The sequence below is a fragment of the Pteronotus mesoamericanus genome, unplaced genomic scaffold, assembly GCF_021234165.1.
Source record: "Pteronotus mesoamericanus isolate MK-2021 breed Mesoamerican mustached bat unplaced genomic scaffold, CSHL_Meso_final contig_58, whole genome shotgun sequence".
NCBI classification, from domain to species: domain Eukaryota; kingdom Metazoa; phylum Chordata; class Mammalia; order Chiroptera; family Mormoopidae; genus Pteronotus; species Pteronotus mesoamericanus.
Genome location: NW_026555205.1, coordinates 7148595 through 7154232, shown reverse-complemented (window position 1 = coordinate 7154232; position 5638 = coordinate 7148595).

The following is a 5638-nucleotide window of genomic DNA, read 5'->3' as shown; positions in this document are numbered from 1 at the left end:
TGACTGAGCCTAACAAGCAGCCAGCTTGTGGAGCAGGAAAAGGCAGATCTTGGGGTGCCTTGGGACATTTGTTGACCTTCCCCTTGGCCCAGTGCTGATAAGAGCTGGCCTTGGTGTACAGCTTGGTCCTTGCGGTGCATATCCAGGACCAGCAGAGAATGGCACAAACTGTGGATCATTTTGTAGCTCCAAACATGTTGCCAGGGCCAGTAACTTTCAGCATCTGACATTAGCCTGCATCACAGTCTTTCTCAAGAGGCCTCATAACCAACACACTCAGTGAGCATCTTCAGAGAACATCAGAAGAGGATCCAATTAGCTTCACAAGTGGCACATTGAAAGAGAGATCTTGGCAGACACCACACCCTGCTGAGGTGAATTCCACTTCATATGATTAGTACCTGCACAGCAGATTGTGCACTGTGGTTGGGGTCAATCCTCACAGTCATTCAGCCTGAAGGTTGACCCCATGCATGAATGGGACCATAGTAATCAAGACTTAATTACGACAGGAAGGCCTACATAACTTCTACAAAGGACATTCCTGGAACTCCCAGGTCAGGTGATCGGTAAGACTGGGCTAGTGGGACCCATAGGATACCTGCTCCATAAGGCTACCAGCTCTATAAAGCCACCTATTATATAAGGCCACTCTAACAAGACTGGGCAACATAGCAAATCTACATAATACAAGAAACAAACACAATGAGGAAACAAAAAAAGGAAGACACAGAATCATGCCCCAAGTGAAAGAAAAAGAGAACTCTCCAGAAAAAGAGCTAAATGAAATAAAAGCAAGCAATTTACCATATATAAAGTTTAAAAAATGGTTATGAGTCCCCAGCTGGTGTGGCTCAGTGGATTGAGTGCCAGCCTGTGAACCAAAGCGTTGACAGTTTGACTCCCAATGAGGGCACATGCACATGCCTGGGTTGTAGGCCAAGTCCCCAGTAGGGGGCACGTGAGAGGCAACCACACATTTATGTTTCTCTCTCTCTCTCTTTCTTCCTCCCTTCCCCCTCTAAAAATAAATAAAATCTTTTTAAAATGGTTATATGGATGCTCAAGGAACTTAGAATCAATAGCAGGAAAAGACATAGCCACCAAAAAACAGTCATAAATGAAAACTACAATATCTGAAATGAAAATCACACTAGAAAGAATGGACATTATGATGGATAAAGCAGAGGATCAACTCAGTGATTTGAAATACAAGGAGACAAAAAATAAACAAACAAACAAACAAACCCACTCAATCAGAGCAGCAAAAATAAAAAAAATAAAAAAAATGAGGACAGTTTAAAGGACTTTTGGGACAACATGAAGGGTAACAACATCCTCATCATAGGAGTACCAGAAGAGCAAAAGAGAGAGAGAGAGAAAGGCGTTGAAATTATTTGAAGAAATAATGACTGAAAATTTCCCTAACCTGGTGAAGAAAAAAGACATACAAGTCCAGGAAATGCATAGAATCCCAAACAAGATGAAACCAAAGAAGCTTACGCACATCAAAATTTTTTACTTTTCTAATTGTTATTCAATTACAGTAGTCCCCATTTTTCCCTCTTTACTCATCCCTGCCCTACCCAACCCCAACTCCCATATTCAATGTTCACCCCATTGTCTTTGTCCATGGGTCCTTTATGTATGTTCCTTGACTTGATACTTCTCCCTCTTTTCCCGTTATCTCCCTTCCTCCCTGCCCCACTCACTGTCAGTTTGTTCTTTATTTCCATATCTCTGGTTCTATTTTACTTGCTTCTTTGATTTGTTGATTAGGTTCTACATATAGGTAAGATCATAAGATATTTATTTGTCTTTCGCTACCTAGCTTATTTAATTTACCATAATATTCTCCAGTTCCATCTATGCTGTTGTGAAGGGTAGGAGTAACTTCTTTCTTTCTGCTGTGTAGTATTCCATTGTGTAAATGTACCCCAGTTTTTTGATCCACTCATCTACTGACGGGCACTTAGGCTGTTTCCAGCACCTGGCTATTGTAAATAACGCTGCTATGAACATTAGAGTGCATTGTTCTTTTAAATTGGTGTTTCAGGAATCTTAGTGTATAATCCCAGCAGTGGAATTCCCAGGTCAAAAAGCAGTTCCATCTTAATTTTTTGAGGAAATGCCATACTGTTATCCACAGTGGCTGCGCCAGTCTGCATTCCCACCAAGAGTGCAGTAGGGTTCCCCTTTCTCCACAACCTCGCCAGCACTTGTTGTTTGTTGATTTGTTTCTAATGGCCATTCTGACTGGTGTGAAGTGCTATCTCATTGTGGCTTTAATTTGCATCTCCCTGATGGATAGTGATGATGAGCATGCTTTAATATGTCTCTGGACCATCTGTATATCCTCCTTGGAGAAGTGTCTGTTCATATCTTTTGCCCATTTTTTAAAACTTTTTTTATTAATTAATTTAAGTATTTTTCCAAAAGCATTTGTCTCAGCATTCCCCCCACCACTTTCCCCAGCACCCTCCCCTCCCCCTCCCTCAATCCTTCCCCACTTTGCTTTTGTCCATGAGTCCTTGATATATATTCCTTGACTTGCCCCTTCTATTCCTTTTCCGCAACCCACCCCTCTTTCTTTCCCTCTTGTCTCTGATTGTTTCTTTTCGTTTCAGTATTGCTGGTCTTATTTTCCTTGCATCTTTGTTTTGTTGGTTAGGTTCTCCTTATAGGAGAGATAATATGGTATTTCTCTTTCACCCCCTGGGTAATTTCACTTAGCATAATGCTCTCCAGCATTTTAGGTTGCTTCCAACGCTTGGCTATTGTAAATTGTGCTGCTAAGAACATTGGGGTGCATAGGTTCTTTGAAATTGGTGTTTTGGGATTCTTAGGGTATAGTCCCAGCAGGAGAATCACTGGATCAAAAGGCAGTTCCATTTTCAGCTTTTTGAGGAAATTCCACACTGCTTTCCATAATGGCTGTACCAGTCTGCATTCCCACCAACAGTGTACTACTGTTCCTTTTTCTCCACAGCCTCGCCAGCACCTGTTGTTTGTTGATCTGTTTATGATGGCCATTCTGACCAGTGTGAGGTGGTACCTCATTGTGGTTTGATGTGCATTTCTCTGCTGGCTAGTCATGCCAAGAATCCTTTTAAATGTCTCTGGGCCCTCTGTATCTCCTCCTTGGAAAAGCATCTACCCAAGTCCTTTGCCCATTTTTTGATTGGATCGTTTGTCTTCTGGGAGTGGAGTCGAGTGAGTTCTTTATATATCTTGCAGATCAAACCTCTACCTGATGTATCATTAGAAAATATATTTTCCCAAAAGGTTGGCTCCTTTCTCATTTTACTGATGTTTTCTTAAGCCGTGCAGAAGCTTCTTATTTTGATGAGGTCCCACTTGTTTATTCTTTCCTTTATGTCCCTTGCTTTAGGAGACATATCAGTGAAAAAATTGCTGTGTGGGATATCTGATAGTTTCCTGCCAATGTTCTCCTCTAGGACTTTCATGGTGTTGCAACTTACATTTAAGTCTTTTATCCATCTTGAGTTTACTTTTGTGTATGGTGTCAGCCAATTATCCAATTTCAATATTTTGCATGTAGCCGTCCACCTCTCCCAACACCATTTGTTGAAGAGGCTATTATTACTCCACTTTATGCTTCTGCCCCCTTTGGCAAATATTAGTTGGGCATACAGACCTGGGCTTATTTCTGGGCTTTCTACTCTCTTCCACTGGTCTATGGGTCTGTTCTTGTGCCAGTACCAGATTGTTTTGAGTATAGTGGCTTTGTAGTAGAGTTTGATGTCCGGTATTGTGATCCCTCCTACTTTGTTTTTCTTTCTCAACATTGCTGTGGCTATTCGGGGTCATTTATGGTTCCATATAAATTTTTGAAATGTCTGTTCTATTTTTGTGAAGTACATCATTGGTACCTTAATAGGGATTGTGTTGAATCTATAAATTGCTTGGAGTAGTATGGACATTTTGATGATGTTAATTCTTCCAATTCATGAGCACGGCATATGCTTTCATTTATTTGTGTCTTCCTTAATTTCTTTCTTCAATGTTGTATAGTTTTCTGCATACAAGTCTTTTACCTCCTTGGTTAAACATATTCCTAGGTACTTTATTTTCCTTGTTGCTATATCGAATGGTATTTTTTTCCTGATTTCTTCTTCTTCTATTGCATTGCTGGTGTACAAAAATGCCTTTGATTTCTGAATATTGACTTTGTATCCTGCTGTTTTGCCAAATTCACTTATTAGGTTGAGGAGTTTTGTGTGAAGTCTACAGGGTTTTCTATGTACACTATCATATCATTTGCAAACAATGATAGCTTCACTTCCTCCTTTCCTATTTGGATGCCTTTTATTTCTTTTTCTTGTCTGAACACTGAGCCTAGGACTTCCAATACCATCTTTAATAAAAGTGGTAAAAGCAGACATCCTTGTCATATTCCCAATCTTAGTGGGAAAGCTTTTAGTTTTTGCCCGTTGAGTATGATGTTGACTGTAGGTTTGTCATATATGGCCATTATTACGTTGAGGAATGCCCCATTTATTCCCATTTTGCTGAGTGTTTTAATCATAAATGGGTGCTGTACCTTATCGAATGCTTTTTCTGCATCTATCGAGATGATCATGTGGTTTTTGTCTTTTCTTTTATTTATGTGATGTATTACGTTTATTGACTTGCATATATTGAACCATCCCTATATCCCTGGGATGAATCCCACTTGATCGTGGTGGATAATCTTTTGAATGTATTTCTGGATGCGGTTTGCCAATAGTTTGTTGAGGATTTTAGCATCTATGTTCATCAGCGAAATTAGCCTGTAGTTTTCTTTCTTTGTAGGGTCTTTATCTGGTTTTGGGATTAGGGTGATGCTGGCCTCATAGAAAGAGTCTGGGAGTCTTCCCTCCTCTTGGAATTTTTGGAATAGTCTGAGAAGGACAGGGGTTTGCTCTTCCTTCAATGTTTTGTAAAATTCTCCTGTGAAACCATCCAGCCGTGGGCTTTTGTGTGCTGGGAGTTTCTTTATGACTGCTTCAATTTCCCCAGCTGTTATCGGTCTGTTCAAGCTTTCTGTTTCTTCCTCCTTCAGTGTTGGAAGATTATACTTTTCTAAAAATTTGTCCATTTCATCAAGGTTTTCAAATTTCTTGGCATATAATTATTCATAGTAGTTTCTGATGATCCTTTGTATTTCTGTGGTATCAGTTGTTATTTCTCCTCTTTCATATCTGATATCATTAATTTGGGTCTTCTCCCTATTTTTCTTGATGAGTCTGCTTAAAGGCTTGTCAATTTTATATATCTTTTCAAAGAACCAGCTTCTGGATTGGTTGATCCCTTGAATTTTTCTTTTCATCTCTATGTCATTCAGTTCTGCTCTGATCTTGATTATTTCCTTCCTTTTACTTGCTCTGGGATTTATTTGTTGTTCTCCAGCTGTTGAAGTTGTAGTGTTGGGTCTTTTATTTGGAATGTTTCTATCTTTTTTAGGTAAGCCTGTATTGCTATGAACTTCCCTCTCAGGACTGCCTTTGCTGTGTCCCATAGGTTTTGGACTGTTTTCTGTTCATTTTCATTTGTTTCCATAAATTTTTTTTTATTTCTTCTCTTATGTCATTATTGACCCACTCATTGTTTAATAGCCTACTGTTCAGTCTCCATG